Source organism: Typopeltis vanoorti, chromosome 19, assembly GCF_054136105.1.
Source record: "Typopeltis vanoorti isolate ZY-2024b chromosome 19, IOZ_Tvanoo_1.0, whole genome shotgun sequence".
Classification (NCBI taxonomy): domain Eukaryota; kingdom Metazoa; phylum Arthropoda; class Arachnida; order Uropygi; family Thelyphonidae; genus Typopeltis; species Typopeltis vanoorti.
The window spans coordinates 29,277,081-29,298,169 of NC_143567.1; the positions used below are offsets into that span (position 1 = coordinate 29,277,081).

The 21,089-nt window shown below is 33.7% G+C and overlaps 1 long non-coding RNA gene across 1 annotated transcript; it reads right to left on the reverse strand.

Annotated features, from left to right (window-relative positions):
• Positions 1 to 227: 227 nt before the first annotated feature.
• LOC150095952 (uncharacterized) lies at positions 228 to 18,925 on the reverse strand. Its single transcript, XR_016549937.1, has 2 exons — positions 18,880 to 18,925; positions 228 to 468 (listed from the first exon to the last, which is right to left on the reverse strand). It is a non-coding gene; the product is annotated as an uncharacterized LOC150095952 (long non-coding RNA).
• Positions 18,926 to 21,089: the final 2,164 nt, after the last annotated feature.

The window sequence follows — 21,089 nt, forward strand, 5'->3', positions numbered from 1 at the left end:
ATCCACCAGGGAATGAGAATAACTGTGGAATAATAGGGAAGAAAGAAGAAAAAAAAAAGAGCTGGAGTGGTCAGAATATCTTGAAAAAGTGCTAAATGTGTAAAAATTTCAATAAACTGATTGCAGTATTAAAAAAGAAATAAAACAGTGAGACAATGAATGGAGAAAAAAAAAACAGCATGTAACTTTTTATAAAAAATAAAATGACCATGAGAAGCTTTCAATAATTCAATCACTGACAAAAACTATTTATTGTAACAATATTTTGACAGACTTTAAAGTAGAAATAACAAATGTTACAATATTTTTTCTTCTGGTTTATTCACACATGAACAGGTTCTGCATGTCGTTAACATTTTGATAAGAACATCAGCAAAGAGGAATATTCATGTGGTTTCTTTTGTTTCTTCCAGTCCTATCTTGCATGGAATTGAATGCATAAAAATCTTGAATCTAAGAATTACCAACCTGATAAATAATCACCAAATTAAAACATTTTATGCTATTACATACCTAATAACTATTTAGGTAACACCTTTTCAAAAAACACAAATGAAAATCTAGTCTATTTTCCTCTAATTTTTTCCATGATTTTTTTTCCCCCTTCTTAGGTCTTTTTTGGCCCAGTTACAAAGTTTTTCTTTTGTGTTTTTTCTTATTTCTTCTCCTTTCAATTCCTTGAAATCCACAGATTATAAGGAATACAATTGTATCTGCACATCTTTTGTTAATTATTTACTTGATTTTGCTACAGACCCGAATGATAAGTAAATTAATTGAAATTAAGACAGTTATTAAAATGAATACTATTCAAGTATACACAAACATGATATGTATCCCAACTCCACCTTACTCAACAGTAATATATAAGCATCAGCAAAAAAGGAACAGTTAATGTAAGCATTAACTCTAAGGACTGACACAACAAACTCTGACTTGAAGATACTATGGCACACGCAATCATATTGTGGTAGACAGGGCAAAATCACAGAGATTCCTCTGTGACAGACAGCCAGTGTTAGTAAATGGCAACCAGATAGTGAACATATGTATGCAAAAATAAGTGTAAGCAATAATAATTTTCAAATACAAAACATACCTTACTGGAAGCACACAAATGTATGTAGCACTGCTTCACAATTTTTTTTTTTTTTTTAATGAATAGACAAATGCAATTGATGAAACTGCATAGAACAGCTGAGTACATATCCAACATTTTTCAAACTAACAATACCATTTCATTTTTTTCCCTATGTACAGCACTAACAATATTTTTTTCATTATAAATTAATTTCCACTAGTGGGATATGTTTCAGAAAAAATTAACTGCCTTTGTTTTGCTTCTTTCTGCATATGGTAGGCCACCATTTTCAAATCGATAACTGTTTGTGTGCAAATGCTCTCAACATGCACTACTCCCTACTATTTTATAGCAGCATATTAACATATCTCAAATATATGCATTTTATGGTAGTTCATTAGATAGAAATAAAACAGAGAATGTTTCATGATAAACATATTTAAATCAAAATTAGAAAAACTGAAAATGCATCTCACAATAATTCCCTTTTTCCCCCCATTATTATGTGAAAGTAGTTTGCATATAATATCAATGAAATATATTAACAACTGCCTTGCTTAAAATGTGCACACACCTTTATTACTTATTCCCACAACAAACCAAAATTTGCACTTTGTATTAATATTATTGGATATTATTAATAGTCATATGTATGTTATCAAAACCCATGAGATGTTGATCACTATGCTACTTGTGTGTATTCAGCTTTTCCATGAAATATAATGGTGTGTCCCTCTCATATTTAAAAAAACCTTGCATACAAGGTGTAAACAAAAACCAATGCACTTGCGAGATAACACTACTGTGGGTGTAAGAAGAGTATAAACTGTTAGGTCATTTGGCATATATTTCAGAGTTGTAGCTGGCATTATTAAGAATGCAGTTGTAAACTGTGATCATGCATCAACAAAAAGTAATGTCAGATCTAAAACAGAGCAGAACAATGAATTAGCTTACCATTCAGATGTTTATTCAAGCTTAAACAGATAGTACCTCTGCTCTTCAAACAACAGGCTAGGTGTGAATCTCATTGTGACATGGAAGTCTCTTGTGTATGTGTGTGGCAGATTTTCAGATGATTTTCACTGCCTAGAGTGAGAGCATCATTTATTAGTGACTTGAAGAAATACAGACAGACCTTGACTTACATTCAGTTACATTCCGCAAACTGATATAACGTGAATTTTGTGCAGATCAGATATAACCTATTCCACCTATTAATTATGCTCTATTGCTTACATGTTTACAGTATGTATATATATAGTAGTACATTAATAAGCTTAAGTTATTTCTGTTAGTTTCATTCACAGGTTGCATACATAAATTAAGTTTCAATATATAATTATTAATGCAAAGTAACATGATACAATATAAATAGTATGAGAAAATAAAAAAAAGAATAATTTGGGCATCTGTCATTCCTTGTGAAATTATCAAGAGTTGACTGAACAGTGGCTTCTTTCTTCTCTTCATAAACCTCTCAATTAAGCTTCATCTATTGCACTAAGGACTTTTAAGAAGCATGAGGTATTAGATCAATCTTTGCCAATCGTGCCATTCCTCCTGAACTTTCACATAATGCAACTGTTATTCCTTCATCATGTTTTGAGATAGCATCAGAATGTTTTTTGGTTGATTTTAAAGAGGAAGATCCTTTAACATGTTCCTTTATGTGGACAGCATTCATTGTAATCGTATTCACTGTTACTGGTACAAGCCAAGAACATGCCCAATGGCTATTAAGCTTTATCCACCTTCACATATATATATATTTTTGTCATTTTCATCTCTAAATCAAGTTTGGTGCATTCACCCATGGGTTCACTTTTCCCACTTATGTAATAATTTTTAGTGTTTGGGTGCACTGTGGCAGAGGGTACAGTCATGACTAAAAAAAGAAACATAAGTGGGAAAAGTGAACCAATGGGTGAATGCATCAAAATTGATTTAGAGATGAAAATGATAAAAAAAATATGAAGGTGGATAAAGCTTAATAGCCATTGGGCATGATCTTGGCTTGTACCAGCAACAGTGAATACTGCAAAGAATGCTGCCCATATAAAGGAACGTGTTAAAGGATCTTCCTCTTTAAAATCAATCAAAAAGCATTCTGGTGCCATCTCAAAACATGATGAAGGAATAACAGTTGCATTATGTGAAAGTTCAGGAGGAATGGCACAATTACTTGTGTGCTTACAAGTAATGTAGGTGAGTTAGGTAAAATTTTTATAGCTTGAAATTTTTCAATAACCCTTTCAGGATACTTGGGTGCAAGTCTGAAAAGTCAAATTTACATAAGTCAGGATCTGCCTGTACTACTTTTGGTCTCAAAGAGAACCGGAATATCTGATCCTGTCCCAGTCATGGTACTAAATCTGTGGCAGTTTACAAGCCTTTTGTGGGTAGAATTCATGTAAAAAAAAAAAAATCAGTCTGAAGTACACTGATAGTTTTTAACATTTGTGGAATTCTGCATTACGAGTTCATACTCAAAAATCACACAGTAAGCTATTTGTGATAAGATTTCTATTCAAATTCGCTGTAGGAAAACGTGCAAGCAAAAATGTAAAGTGGTGCACTGAAGATATTTCTCCATGATGAGCATCTCCTGCTTGTTTTACAGTATGTATGATAGAATTATGGCAAAAAATGATCACTGTTGTTCTGCATCCTCGTTACTCCCAAGATTTCATATCAATTTTTTAAAAAAATTTTTTTTGATAACTCAAGTTGGCCTTTGAAGGGATGGAAATTTAACTGATCATTCCAATAAATTGTAAACAGAAATTCTGCAAATGTTTTCAACAGTGTGGATTTGCTGCTGAAAGAGAACTACAGTAGACTCTGGTGTGGTATAAAATTATATGGGATGAAAAAAAATTATTTTTACATTGATTTCAATTACTCATTTAATTATCATCATCATGAGACTTAATGCTAGAAGCTGGCTTTAGACATTACAGAATCTATCAAACACACCTTAATTATGAGATTTTTAGATAATTTAAACATGATTTTAATCATGTTTAAATTATCATGTACAGAACAACTGTACATTGCGCCCTTCGATTGGAATAGGCCTAAGTTCGATTCTCGTTGCGATGGGAGGAATCTTTATCTGGACGATTTCAGTCGAAGGTGAGTTAGCCGATCTCATACGGAGGTAGCAGGGTTTTTTCTCCCGGAAACTCGGGTTTTTCATCCTGCATACAGACAAATTGGCCCTTCAGAACACACGCAATTTACAGACATAGAATACCAGTTATGGTGGTGGTGGGCGGTAGATGGCGTTGATTCGTAGTAGAGGTTCGCCATAGTGGTTCAGACAGTTGTAGGCATCCTCCCGTGATGAGTCTTCGGACTCCTTGGAGGTGTTAGGAATAATAATAATGATGATTTTAATGAAGGCATGGTTTTATACATAAACATTTAAAAATTTTTATAAGCCTGCTGTATTTATAACTTCAAAACTATTTAGAGATATGTCATAATTAAGCTGTAGGCTGGGTATGAGCAAGGAGTGAGAAGCAGATTTTTTTGCATGGAGAGTGGTGAATGATTGGAATTCACTGCCAGAGTGTGGTGACTTAAGAGAATGTGAGTGTATTTTAAGGCACAGTATGATGAGTTGTGTGTGACAAAGGGACCTCTCATGATGATGATAATAGCAATAATTATATTTAGGATATAATTAAATACATAAATAAATACAATATTTTCTTCAATTTAAATATTCCAAAAATGTAAATTTGACAAATCTAAAGGTAAATTAAGAAAAACATTATTACACATATTATGATTTAAACAAAAATTAAAATTTTTGTTTCTTAATCACAACTATGAGATTTCTGAATGTGAAAATTGAAAAAGCAATCCAAAAAAAGAATGGTTTAAGATTGACAAAAATTTGATGGATAATGAACCTTTAAATGATTATAAAATAGTACAAGTGAATATAATTTAAAAGAAAAAGAAGAAAACTTGCCAACTATACTGTCAAAAAAATAACCACAGTAACGACAGCTTTGAAATATGTGGAATCTCTGTTTCAGAATTTCATATGAAATTCTGAAAAAATGTAACAATAACAAAATAATTAAAGTTCAATATATCCAAGTCAAGTAAATTAATTATTGTATTATTACCCCCCCACCACCACCACCACGTGTTGCAGATTCTGGGGAGCTGATTTCCCAATCATCCCAGATAATCAGGAGTCTACTGTACTTCTGAGACAGCATGAAATAGCAAGTACTGTTTTATTCTAAAGAAACACATGCAATCCAAATTTTTTTCTGATTAAACTTCATAATTTAACCAAAAAACTTGTCTTTCCAGATAACAAGCAATACAAAATTTGATATTGCAGCTGGCCAAATAAATGGTTCATGGAGAAATTTAATCTTTTTAAATGTTCCTGCTATTAAAATTCACCAGATATTAATTCAGTTTTTCTCTGCAAGACAAGTACCTTTTGAGACTATAAAGAAATCTTCTATTACAAATTCATTCACTGGTTAACCAGCAATTTATTATTGTTTTCTTAATTGCATCTGAAAATATTTATAACAGTTTGAAGGATACACGAAGCAAATGCTCACTGCATGTTCTGTTTATTTAAATCTTCTTGATTTTTGCCCAAAATCATGATGAATGTCCAAAAGAAATTCTGATCCTATTTTAAATAAGAAACAGTCTCTCTTTCTTTACTTTTTCCCTTAACTATCACATTGCAGCCTTAGTTGCTTCATCCATAATAAATCAAAACAATCTTAATGGTCCTTAAGGAGTTATATGCATACCTATTAAGACCAACCTAGGTAGATTCCTTGGATCAGACAATGCTTTGCAACCACCTCTGTATTACACTTCTATATTAATGATAATGTTGGTTTTCCATAAAATCAAAATGCATCCACACTTATTAGCAACTTAGGATTTGATTTAGATTACAATCTAGCAGGGGGCGGCTCATGCATAGGCAATGCGGAACTCCCAATTTTTCTCGATATATAAATATATTTATTAATTTATTTATATTTGCTTGTAATATTTAATTTTATTCATCAATAATCCTATACAATTCTCTTATTTTGTATAAAAAATAAAAATCCATCTTGTAGCACTTAGTAGGGTGAAATATGCTAGCTGCACTATGTTTACCACAGTGTCATATTGCTATGCGCACAAGCATATGCATGTCATAGTGAGATGTGAGCTATTAGTGTAATACAGCACTGTCCGTTGTGCAATTCCACTGTTGTTTATATGCAGTTTGCACAGGTAGTAGTGTTTGTAGTGCTTATCATGTTTACTCCGTCTCTTTAAATATTTGGACATTACAATTAAAGGATTTAATTGTAATGTCCAAAAATTGTAAATCCATTCCTTTAATTACAATTAAAGGAATGGATTTCATTTTTAAGTAATTTTGAATCATACTAAACTGTATAATTTTATCGATAATAAACAATATTTTTTCATATTTAATTTTATTTTAAATTTTTACCATCATTTTGATATTTTATCCAAACAAGTATACACTGTACTTACAGTGTGTATGTATATTTCAAAAGTTGCAGCACCCCCCCCCTCCCCCCACAATTTCAAGCTACGAGCCGCCACTGCTATCTGTCATCTCTGTGACTGATGATGAGCTAGTTGTTGCCATTTGCTAGTTCATCATCAGTCACAAAGATGACTAGTTTGGAGTACGAGCAAAATACAATTGCTAATAAGTGATTGGATCTCATATGATTTATTGTATTAGTTATTAGATGTCAGAACATCATCTATAATTAAAATTGTCTTTTAATTAAATTCACTAATATTGTGCAAATACTTTAAGGAAAAAATGTAATTATCATATCTCCTTTGTAAATGGATTTTATATCACTTAGTTTCATGAACAATTCAACCTCCATTTATTGTGAAAAATTCGTGTTTTCATTTGTTTATGAAGATGTTTTGAGGATCTGAAATGTTGTGACATTTCAAATCCTAGAACTGAAAAATTCTTCTAGACTTGCACTCACATATCACAGAATATTGGAAACTAAATTCTCATTAAAATAAATTCTTTTTTTAGAAACGCCCATAGCAAAATGTAAATTAGAACAATGTTATATCCAGGAGCATTATACTAAGGTTATACTGCTAATATTTAATCACTTTTAGCTGATAAACATAAGTTACAATTTCAAGTCATGTGGCTTAGATTTTTTGGTAGCTCTGTCAATTTTTTTTTTCTTAGATGAAACTCCAATACTTTCAATTATTCCTGGTTTTCCACACCAAGTCTCTTGCAAGTGTTTTATTAAAACATTGCAGTTGTTCAATTTATATGTGATTAATTGCTTACAAAAAATGAAATGGAAGACTTAAATGGATAAATATTTAATACATGTAAAATTTTTGCCTTTATAACAAAAGCATCTTCAGTACAATTGAGTAATACAACATAGTTAAAATATAAATAACAAGTGAAGAATTTTAAAAAGCACCATCAGCTGAAGTAAAACTACAACCAGTCAATAAAATTCCTGATTAAAAAACATGTATAATTATATTTAATAAAATTCAGGAATTATTGGAGCAGTGATACAATATTTCTCATGGAAGGTGGGGGATAATCGAAGGTGATCAGATAGATCTGCTGTTTGTCATCATAAACAGTAATCATGTATCCAGTAATGCCAAACTTGAGCAATCTTGCTTGGTTGAACATACTATCTCTACTAAGCATTCTTATGGCAGAAAACCAAACTACTATGAAAGAGTAAGTTCCTTATGGAATATCTGTATAAAGAAAGTTATTATTATTTTTACGGCTGTTTTTGCCTGCTTTCGTTTAGGAGTGACCCTTTTTTTAAAGTCATTGGCTTTTTACTCAAGAATTCTTAGGGTATTACAGATGTGTTTTAGAGACCAATATATGCAGAATAATAGAGGAAAAAAATTTGCACATACCTTGTTTGGATGTTGTTGTTTGGTTGTCTTCGTTCTGCGATGCGCATACTTCTGTTTTTAGTCTGTTAAAAGGGAAGAGGGGTTTTTGGAAAAGTGGGAGAATTCATTTGAAAAAACCCGGCTTTTTTAAAATAATATATACATATATTATTATTTTTAAGGGCACTTTTTTTGAGGAAGGGGAAGCGTTTATGGGAAAAGGGGCCAGGGAGAGAGTTAACGGGGTGCGAGCCGTTTCGACCGTGTGTCCTTGGTGAAACATCTTAGGATAAGTGTCCTTGTTGGGAAAGTTATTATTATTAAGAGACACCTCCAGGGAGTCAGAGACTCATCGAGGAAGGCCACATACTACTCACACCAACTATCATACTTATTCTTAAATTCATTCATACTGTTTGCGCTCACAACATCCAATGGCAATCCATTCCAATCACGCACCACCCTATGAGAGAAAAATCTAGCCCTAACACCCTTCTTGGCGGCATTCATTCTCAGCTTCCAAGGATGCCCTCTTCTCCTTTCCCCACTCTCCATAAATTGGAAAATTTCCATCAATTGAAATCCTGTATGACCCTTTTAGATGTTTGTAAGTCTCAATCATATCACCTCTCTTTCTCCTGTTTGCTACAGTCTACAAATTCTCAATCTGTCTTCATAATCAGTATTCCACAATCCTGATATCATTTTTAACACTCTCCTTTGTACTCACATTCCAATATATCAGAATCACAATGTAAACCAGGAGACCAGACCTGTGCACAATAGTCCAAGTGAGGTCTTATCAAAGCCTTGTAAAGAGGTAAAATAACATCCTTATCTTTACACGTGAATGTTCATTTCAGCATTGCAATTATCTTTTGAGTTGTATTTGCAATCTTTGCCACATGACCTCTGAACTTCAACTTCCTATCTATTAACATCCCAAGATCCCTAGCCTCATCAGTTTCTTCTAGCCTAATCCCACCATATAATACAACATCGGATATCTAATCACACCAAAGTGAATGACTTTACATTTACTGACATCCATTTTCCCATGCCCACAATTGCAGAATGATTTGAATAAGCTGTCAGTACTGATAGTGTGAGATCTTTTTACAGTGTCCAAATTTGAAAAGATCTAATGGGCTTCAGTCCTCCCCCCCATGAGATATATTGTTGTATCACTTCTCTAATAATTCTTAATTTCTGTTATATATATTTATACCTTTTTCTTTTTAATTAAGAATTTTATTGATATGTTCTCTTACTTCAGCTGTGACAGAACTTTTGTTTTTTTTTAAATTCTTCTGTTCCTTGTGCCCTATTAATTGTACTGAAGATGCCTTTGATACTAATGTGAAAATCTTATGTCTATTAAATATTTATTCCCATCTCTAATATTTTGTAACTATCTATTTACATACCAATTCTCAGTCAGTGATTAATTACCATCTTAGTATGAGTTTCAGTTTTAGCATTTTGCGCTCTGTATTTCAACATCAATAATAATTTTTAAGTGTTTGCCAATAAGGTTCTATATGTGCCAACTTAACTCCTCCAAACTAATCTATGATTGGAGGAATTTTTTAAAAAAATTTACATGGAAACCAAAGGACATTCTTTTGATCTCAACTTGCTGTCCGAAAGATAAATATGCCCAACATGTCCATCACAAAACAGAGATAACAGCTTACTGTTATCTCTGTTTTGTGATGCATGGTTATCCATGTATCCAGAACATAAAGCCAAGTTTTTTTTTTTTTTTGAATATGTACTTGAAATAAAAACAATAAATTCAGCATTCTGAAACAATTTTTGCCACATGTTTTTAAATATTTTTTTAAATAAAAAAACAATATTTTTTTTAAATATAACTTTTTCCAAGTATTTCCTAATGGCATTCAACATGTCATATTAGTGTTCTAAAGTTAAGCTAATTAGCTTAAAAATTTTATTTCATTGTTCTTGAAAAAGACATTCCAATCCAAAAAAAAATAATAATAATAATAACACTCAATTTAAAATGTACTGCATTATATGCATTAGCCATATTTTAATTAATACAATTTAGGCTTTTATGATGAGAGAGGGGTTCTGAAAGTAATGCTTCTTTTGTGATCGCTCTCTACACAAAAGAAAAAAAAAAAAAAAAAAGATAACGCATGAAAATAAAGTGGAAATTTCGAACGATATCAACATAATTTTCTGCCATTTCAGTACATATTTTCTCCATTGCATAAGAAGTTTTTCTAAGCTATCATATGAAAAATGCTTTAGGTTTGTTTTGGAGAAACTATTTTCTCAATCCCTGCTTTGACCAGACCAGTTTGTTATTCTCAAAGTGGATAACTCCCCCCCCCCCACTGCTTTATTTTATTATTTTTTTTTTATTGATCCCATCTGCAAGAAGTTGTAGAACCTATAAATACATCAGTGCCATGTGTGACATTGCAGGTGAGAATTGAGAAAAAAGTTTGACATTTTTCTTGAAGAGCTGCTGGTTGTAGTTGTGGAATACTTTATGAGAAAGGTTGTTACAGAAGAGAGAGATAGATGGAATAAAAGCGGAAGAGGAGAAGCAGGGTCAGTGGGTTTGCATTTAAAACTGAAAAGGGATGTTAGGCATCTGCTGTGTTTTAACAGGCCTAACAGTGGAGGAATGATCATTGTCAGTTCACTGGAGCAGTGACCATATACTTACACTGGAGCAGTGTAAGTATACCTACAGAACAGATTATTATTATTATTACCCCAAGACCTCATGGAGTCAAAGACTCATCTGGGAGGTCCTTTTATCACACACACACACAGCTCATCATATGCCTTGAACACATTCAAATTCCTTGCAGACACCACACTCTCAAGCAAGACATTCCAATCATTCACAACTCTGCACGAAAAAAACCTGCCCCTCACTCCCCTACTCACACCAGTACTAAAATATTGCATCTGAGAGATAGAGGCTGAAACGAGACTGTAAAGAGAGGGATTATCTATGAGCTGAATTGCTCTCTTTTGGACAGAACTGAGAATTTTCAGGGAGGTTTTAGGTGCATCACCTCAAACATGAGCAGCATTCTAGGGATGTATGGATTTGGGATTTGTATAGTTAGCAGCTAGTGGATGTAAAATAGCATCTTGAGTGGAAGGGAATTAGATGCCGAGGACGTTATTGATGTGATGTGTTCATGCCAGGTGAGGCAAGAAGTAAATGTGAGTTCAAACAGAAAGATCTGATTCTGTCTGGTAATTTGTGTATTAAGGAGGATAAGGGTAAATAAGCTGAGATCTTTTGCAAGAGAAAAGGCAAGACTGCATTTCGATAGCAATGAAGGTGCCCAGATTCCTTGCTCCATTGAAGGATGGTATTACTTTTTTTTAAATCCTGACTATTGAAAATATGAGCAAATAGAACACTTCATTTGTGAGGAATTTATAACTAGTCACTGTGTTATGTAAGAAATTACTGTTTTTGAGAAAAATTGTAATCAGTACATTTTCTAGTCATTTGATGACATCATAACAATAAGAACTGGATTAGAAAAACATAGATATCAAGAAGGAATTAATTGAAGATGATCTTGAGATGTCTGAGCACTGCATGGTTTGTCAAATAAATAGGATGAATGGAGAGTACCATCAGTAGTAAAGTTATTAGTAGAGTAGGTTATTTACATACAGGAGAAAGAGGATAGGTGACAGAGCAGAGCCAAGGCATTCCTATGTTGGTTGTGAAGCTCGAAGGGAGGGAGTTATCCATCATGACACACAGTACTGGAATTATCAGGGAAAAAGCTGGGTACCTAAATTACAGAGGGTGTCAGATAGACCAAAGAATGACAATTTGTTTAGCAGACCTTGATGCCAGACATGATCAAAAGCAACAGCATGTTTCTCTGAAGCTTTCCATGGAATGTGTCCAGTACTGGATGATGTACTCTAACAGATCAGCGATGGAGTTTGAATGGCAGTTTATACTGGTGGGCCTCAAGGTAGTAACGAAGTTGACTACTGATGACTTTCTCCATTATTTTGGAGAGGATTGAGGTGATGGCAATTGACCGGTAGGTTGATAGACTTTTTGGAATCTCCATTTTTTGGAATAGGCTGGATATAACTGATTTCACATACTAAGCATCTAAGTATAAATATTAGCTAAGTATAAATGATTGCAGATACAATACAGAACAGGTTAGCTCTGGAGCACAATGTTTGAGTACAATTGGGAAGATGCCATTAGGACCAGAACAATTTTTAGTATCTACATTATTTAATATTCTTCTGATGTCCTTTGCCAAAGGAGGCATATGGTGCTCAGGCAATTTGCCTCAGTCATCTATGCAAGAGTTAGAGGAAAAGAGTGATGCCTGGAGGTTAGCTTTATTGTTGGGTGCTGTAACAGTAGGTCACCTGGCCTTTGCAAGGAACCAGAAGCGGCTTCCATTTGGACAGGAGGATAGTTTTCTGTTGTTGGTTCTTTATGAAATCATTTAAATCTGATGACTATTTTGCATTTACTGCATGCTTCATGATAGGCTGGGAATCTTGATGCAAGCCACCTGCAGTAAGATGAGTTTTCTCTTCAACTGTTTTGGTAAACTTCCTGTTTAACCAGGCTTGAAAACTGAATGAGAATTTTGGGTAGAATGGAAATTCCTCGAGATGTACCTTCAATTTAGGAAATAAGTAGGAGGATGTTCCACAACTCCAAATCTGACCTCTTCTATAGAAGAAATTGCATCCTCTCTGTGGCTTGGGCTTGATTCCAGACTTTCAGTTATTTTCTAAATTGGACACACACACATCATTTTGAACTATGAACAGGTTAAAGCAAAAGAGCAAAACTGATCCTGAAAATAACCTGAAGAGAGTTACTATGATGGCTTTGAAAAAAATTGTCAGGCAGCAGAGAAAATGTATTGAAAGGGAAAAAGATTAGGTTAAAAAATAGGGTATGAAAGAAAAAGGAAAAACTTAAAATTTTAATTTTCTAAAAATTTAATGACATCTCTTTAGGGTGGAGAGTTATTATTTTGTAATTTAATGTAAAGCAGGTATTACAAAAAGTTATTATGATGTCTTTATACTATTAACACTGAATTACTGATACAATAAAAAGTAATAATAATAATAAAAAGTCACAGTTAACTGTATGGAAGAAAGTATATCCATCCTTGAAATGCATTCAAGAATGGATATACGACCTAAACTAGTCAATCCTCTTAAATGCATTTCCAGCACACATGAAAATTGCAAATAAATAAATAAATAAAAAAATAATAATATTTAAAAAAAAAAATGGCAGTATATGTTTTCCAACATATGAAAATGAAACAAAACAATTACAAACACAAAATATACTTTTATGTTTGTAATAAAGTAAACTATTACACAATATGAATAAAAAAAGTAAATGAAAGGATGGAATTACATCTGTTGTGGATGAAGTTTGTTAAGCTGACTGCTTTCATTTACTTCAAAGGTCAGGTTCATTACTGTGACCCAGGGCTGGTCCGAGAGTATCTGATGCCCCTAGGCAAAGAAAATGTAAGCGCCCCTATACATCGTCTCTCTCTATATATTTTGTCATACTCACACAAGCACACGTATACCTACACATGTGGATATTTATAAAAATAATAAAAAAAGAAATAAAGGCAAAAATAATGTAGGATCATCAGCGAGCACCAGGACGGCTTGACTTATTTCAGTTTTTTTATTATTAATCAAAGTTTTACTAATTTTTTTGAAGGTTGTAATTTTCCCCTGAACTATGTAGCAAAATCTGGTGCCCCGAAGTCTTAGCACCCCTAGGCGATTGCCTAGGTTCGCCTAATGACAAATCCAGCCCTGCTGTGACCTGTGCTTAGCTTGACTATGGCTGAAGGTTCTACGAATGTTTTTATTATTTTTATTATTTTGTTATGAGTGTTCGCTGCCATTTTTTTTCCCTTTCTTTACTGAGTGTGACAAATGGTGTCTATAGGAAAGCCTGCTTTTTATGTTTTTCAAATCTGGCTGATGAGTTTTCTTACACAGATCTCCAAAGTTGGCCATATTTACTCTGAACTAATGAACATAATCTTGTATAAATGAAATCCCATGAGTAATTTAACTAGTTCAAAACATTAACATATTCTAATATTTTATATGTTTATATTTTATAACTAGAAAACATTTTGCATTCCTAATGTTTTTAAGAGGCAGTAGAAACTGATGACAACTAAAATAGTTTTTTTCATGTTAACTATTTATAAAACTACTACACAATGATACTCTTGGCCTGCTGCATAATGAGCCCTGTTCAATTAGCTGTCCCTCAGAAACCTAAGAAATTTTCATTTTCCTTGCTTTTAAATACTACTCTTCTTCCACTTGACATTTCCATAATTCACAGCAATAATTCTTTTGTACATACCAAATCAGTTTGACTAAACATTTTATGGTCACCACTTCATATGGCTTTAATATAATTACATCTGGTTACTGTGATCAGATTTCATTGCCTGAATTTCTTAGGTATGAAGAAGCAGTGGAGATGATCCAGAAGCAGCTGATTAGATGGCGCTAGATCTATAAAATGCTTCCTATAGGGACAGACTGGAAGTTCATGGATTACCAAAACTGGTTGATAGACAAAAGTGAGGTTAGAGAGGTATTATAGAATTTCAAGTTAGAATGTGAAGACTATTTTTTTTTTTTTTTTTTTTTTTTTTTGCAGAACAGTGAAATTGATGAAATGGATATGATTAAATTCAAGATGAGGTATGATTAGTAGAATGTGAATAATGGTTAGTGTAGGTTTCCCTAATGAGTCTTGGACTCCACGGAAATGTCTAGTTATTAATAAAAAAAAATATTCTGAGCCATCTAAGAACTGCTATCTCACCCAGTATTTGTTTCAACTCTATTTCATCCTATACAGCCTCAAAACAATAACAGAAAATTCTCAAACGCATGACCTTATAGCTAATATAAGATTTAAAAAATGCGTTTGCACATATGTTCACTCTGACATACCATGCCAAAGTGCATTCAAGTTTAAATTTCTACTTTGGCTGAAAATCTCTCTCCCTCACTATGTCAAATTTATATGTTGTCTCCATTGCTCTCCCAATGCAACCAACCACTGAACTATGGTTGGCCTACATTTCTTATTTCCTTGACTTCATCTCCTTAAATTTATGTCAATAACTTTCAGTCCAACTTTCCTAACAGTGAGGTTATCTTCCTCCGAGATTTTAATGTTAACAATACTAACTGGCCCAACTACACAGACCAAGAAGGTAGAGACACCTAGCTGAGACATTTGCTATCGCAAATAAGCTTGCACAAATTGTTCACATGCTCACTAAAGTACCAGATAATTCTAACCATTCTCCAAACACTGTGGGCCTCTTTCTCACTAGTGGTGCCTCCAAGTATAATGTGAAGGAAATTTAGAACACAATCTCGTACTGATCTTTTCTCCCAACAAGCAACACTCAGATAACCATTTCCAACCAAGAATCATCTGGCATTATAAGAACGGCAAGTGGGATGACCTCCAAGACTTCCATGCCTCATTTCCTTGATTGGATTATTGCCTTCAGCCCCAAGCATATGCACCAAACACATTACTGAAGAAATCCTCTCCATTACAGAAGCATATATTTCCCATTCCATTAGTAAGCTTGGCTCTCCAAAAGATACACCAAGTAATATCTGCCATAACTTCTGCCCAACAGTGCTTCCACCACTACTGCACCCAAATGAGTATACTGTATCATCACCCACAGAAAAAGCCAATCTCCTGGCATCATACTTTTTCTCAGATGTATGCATAGATGATTTGGTAAATGTCCCCCAACCATTCCAAACACCCAATGCCTCCTCTGACCTTTCAACAGAAAGTGATCAAAAAAAATCCTGCCAAATTAGATACTGATGCCATTCCTTCAATTATCCTGAAGATTTGTGCTGCAGAGTTGACTCATGTTCTATATTGCCTCTTTATTTTTTTTTACTCTGCTGGCATCTACCCTACATCCTGGAAATCAGCCACGTTCAACCCCTTTCCTAGAAGGGTGATGAATCCTTACGATCAAATGAACCCCCCCCCTCAATCTCTCTCTCTCCTCTCCAACTTCTATGCTACCTTAAAGGTACTCAACTAATATATGTCTGCTAGTATGGATTCTGCCAATGCCAATAGAGGAGATCTGCTCACCTTTGTCACCCACCTCTGGATGACTACCATCAAAAAGTCTGGTCAATCCTAAGTGGCTGCATATCTCCAGGGTTTTTGACTGGCTCTGGCAAAAAGGTCTAAATAAACACCTGCTATCTGGTCTGTCCCATGACTTCTACAACTGGGTTGCCAGTTTCTTACTGGGCGGTTTGTATCTTCTAGCTATGCAACAACTAACGCTGGGGTGCTGCAAGGCTGCATCCTTTTACCCACCCTCTTCCTTCTATATATCAATAACCTGCTTCAGTTGACCACCAATATGCACAATTTTGCTGAGAGTATACTGCATTCCTCCTCCTCACTTGACAAACCTTGCACCACACAAACAACCACAACTTCAGAGCAATAACCTCTACAACCTTAAATTCTGATCTCTAAACCATTCTCCGATGGGGCTTAGATAGCCTTGTCAATTTCAATGCCTGTAAACAGTTCTGCCTTATTTCTCAAAAAAAAACCATATTCTCTCAGCCTTACCTTTGACAACACCCAAATCTATAGGCAAGATGAGATTACCTTGACACCAAGCCTTTTCTGGCATGTAACACATTACAACCATTGCCTCCTTGGCTTCCAAAAAATTAGGATTCCTGTTTCACTCAAGGCATTACTGTTTGCAGGCACTGAAATTGACAAAGCTATCTAAGCCTTGAACATAGTGCTGTTCATAGGCTATCTACCTATGAACAGTACTGCTCTTAAACCTGTACAAATCACAAATCCACCCATTTATCAAGTGACTGCTTGCACATCTAGGTTAGTAATATGGTAATAATAGTCTACCTTAGAGTTCCACATATTCCTTCCTGATGGTAACTTTCCTGATTGACCATCACAAAATGTTATCATTACTCTTTGCCAACTAGCAGTAGTACACCTCATTCACAACTGCATCATGCAAGGATATCACCAAATTCAACACTCTAAAACTTCATGTTGCTTTCATCACATGCTGCATAAAATAATTATACCTCAAACTCTATAATTAAAATATTCCATCAGAATTGCCCTTCTTTTACATGCCTAACCAATTTATCAAAACATTTTATGATCACTGCCCTCTATGTTTCCTGGCCTATATCATATACACAGTGTGGAGACCTTAGCATCTTAAACTACATGTGATTGTGCCATTTTTATATAAGTTATTAGGAGAAATACAATAAATATATATCACAAGAAAAATGATTCATGTATGATGTTTTTTTTCAGGAGAAAAAAAAAAAAAAAAAAAGAATGGCCTTCATTTAGTTGTGGGAAATTATTTCCAAGAAAATCTATGCTAATCCATTAATCCTGGTTCTGGAAATCACCTGGGGTAACCCTAGGGAGGTGCCAAAGATTTTATTTGATAAAAATTAATATATGAAATGCTTTAATAATATATGAAAAACTTTCAACATGAAATGCCATACTCAGGAGTTTTAAATTTTGTTTAGTAAATGAATCTAAAGAATATATCTGATTATTTTAGAAAAGTAATTAAGTCGGAAAACACAACAATAACTGTTAATGTTGTTCTTGTGCATAATGTTTTAAAGATTTCATTGCATTTCCAATAGCTATCTGGGGGAAGGGAATAGATCAGTTTAATATCAGCATTCAACTGCGGCAATCAACAACACTGTTTATCATAATAATTGCTTTTGATTTTCCTTCTTGCAATTGAAGATCATGCAACATTTCCAACACTGAATTAAAACTAAATTATATTCTTGTTAAATCTTTTATCCAAGTGTAAACAAAGTTTGAATGCGAAGCATTTTCAAAACTAGGCTACTTGTATATCAAAGTCAACAGTCTCTATACATACACAAGTAGCCTAGCCACAAAGATACTTCACACTCAAGGATTGTTTGCTTATATTTGCATAAAGGCTTAAACAAGAATGTAATTCTCATGAAGTATAATTTACATTGAATTAAAGGATCTTCATCCATCCACACCATCTACGGATATCCTACTGGAGAACCATGTTTGATCATCTGTAGTGGCATATTCACATTTAAATCGTTTTTTAATATAATTATCATACAAGTTAAACAGTTGCCCACCCATTCTCCAACTAGAAGGTTGTGGGTTTGAATCCCAATGTGACATGAATATATGCAAGTCTTTAGGTGAAAAATAATTTTTGTCATCTAGCACGAAACTGACAATAAGCAGGATGGTGGTCTAACACCCATGGCCTATCCACGCTACTGAAAAAAAAAAGTATGATAGGTTTATTAACATTTCATGGGTGAGTGGGATTCAGTTAAAAAAAATGGCAATAATAATCTAAAATAGATCTTTGTAGTATGATGCTAGTGACTTTTCTCTTTTGGGATACTACTCAGTCAAACCAAACACTTCATTCTCTAATGCTTTGTTATATTTTAGAATGAAATGTTTGATAATTTCACACTGTACTCAGCACTACCAAAATACTTCCTGTATTTTACTACTTTGTAAGACTTGAAAAAACAACACCAACAAAAAAAAAAAGAACATTAATTGCTGCATTATGAATTACTGTACTGAGCAGGAGGTTGCCCCCTATGGCCATCCTTGTAACTTTTATAATAGGTCTGAATTTCACTGCTAATACATAAATAAATAACATAAAAACACTCACCTTTCCTCAGTTCAGGATTGCATTAATCTGGAATATCACTTCAGAAGACATCTTCCATATCAATGGTGACATCACATAAAATTAGGAGAACACACATTGTCTTGAATACAGATGACCTTGATATCTAACAATTATTCTCTCGTTTTTAAAACCTAACTTTAAATTTTATCTCATAAAGTTTTATGAGATAAAATTTGGGAATCTATAGTATGCATTCATTGAATGCATACTATAGGTTCCCAAACATTTCAACTGGCACACTTCCTTTAGAGTGGTTTTAAATTTAATGCCTTCTTCCTTTTAATTAATTGTAAAAATTTATAATTAATATTTTCTATTTAAATTCTTTGTTTCCAGGTTATACATGGTGGTCACCATTTATTGTGGAGAATTTATAGAGAGAAAAACATGTTGAGCAATTACTTTACTCACAATTAAAAAAATAACACTAGATATTACTAGATAAAAAAATAACATCTCAATATCAAGGTCATCCATCGAGAAAACATGCATATGAACAAGACACAAGCTACATGACACTAGAAAAAAGTAAGCTAAATCTAACTGTTTTGTTAATGATTTATACTAGCACTACCAAAATACTTCCCGCATTTTACTATTTTGTAAGACTTGAAAAAACAACACCAACAACAAAAAAAAGGCATTACTTGTTGCAATATGAATTACTGTACTGAGCAGGAGGATGCCCCTATGGGCATCTCTGACCTCTGGTGAAAAAATAAATTAAACATAATAAACAATTAAGTAAAACAAAAATATTTTATGCATAATAATATAGATATGATAAAGAAAATAAATTTACAGTGGAACTGCATCAAATGCGAGATGTTTGGTGTGCATGGTCTGACAGGCCTGTTTTACATTAGTGAAGGAATTTAATGTGGCATTTGCATTCGTCTTTTCTTGTTGGAATTGTGTGCCCTGTTTTCCCTATGTGGGGTAAGTTGCAGGTGCACTGTATTTTGTAACCTCCCCCCCCCTCTGTGTGGGTAAGGAAGGGGATCATTGGATGTGCTGAGTTACTTTTTAATTTTGCATGAGATCAATGCTGCTTGGTATTGACTAAGATGTTTCTGGTCTGGAATGTTGAGTATGAAGAAAGGTTGAAAAGATGCAATTTACAGAGTTTAGTGGGTGGGAGTGATATGATAGAGACAAGTTGGTAAGTAGTTGTATAAGACTAATGTTGAAGAGCTTTTTCATAGAATGGTGGTGGGGGGGGGGGGGAGGACAAGAGGTCATCCCTAGAAGCTATAGGAGGGTGTGAGCAAAGGAATGGGAAGCAGGTTTTTTGCATGGAGAGTGAATGATTGGATTGCATTGCCTGAGAGTGTGGTGTCTGCAGAAAATTTGAATGTATTTAAGGAATATGTATGTATGTAGGAAGCGGTACGTATCAGAGAGGGGACCTCTCACAATGAGTCTTTGACTCTATGAAGGTCTGGTGATAATAATAACAAAGAACTTTAATGTGATACAGATATGAGGTTGAGGTGTATATCAAGCTTGTGTATTATGGGAATGTGCTAGGGAAATGGCAGTGCCTTTGACTAGACTGAGTCTCAGCTCTGAATGGGTTCCAGATGAGTGGAATCCCATGTTTCATATTGGTCATTATTTCTATATTAACACTAAAAAAGTTATACAGCAACAATAAAAAAAAAAATTATAACTAAAGCTGATAGGAAAATGCAACTGTTATTATAGATCTCAAAAGGAAAAAAAAAATTATGTTCTAACTTGTCCCAAAGAAATTACCAAAAACTCTAACCCAACTCTCAGATTCATAAGATAAATCTGATTTTAATACTATTTTGTATGCAGCTAGTTAAATGCTTTGACTATGTCGCTTACTCCATACAGATTTAAATATTCAATTAATTCCCTACTATACCAGCTTTGCTGTTATTTCAACATTTAAATTATCATCATCACCACTAAAAAAAAATCATGCCTAAACAGCTGAAACACTATGTATTCTACAGTTCCATTCAGGATTTTGTTGATTTTTTTATTGATGATTTTCATGCCATTATTATTACAACAGTTATTCAATTTAGTTAAAGAATTCCGGACTTATACTGTATTTATTTAAGACATCATCGACATAAAGTAAGCAGCTGAGATTATCATCTTCAATTCTGATATCAGGTTTAATGACACTTTCCTGTATAATGTTATCTATACAG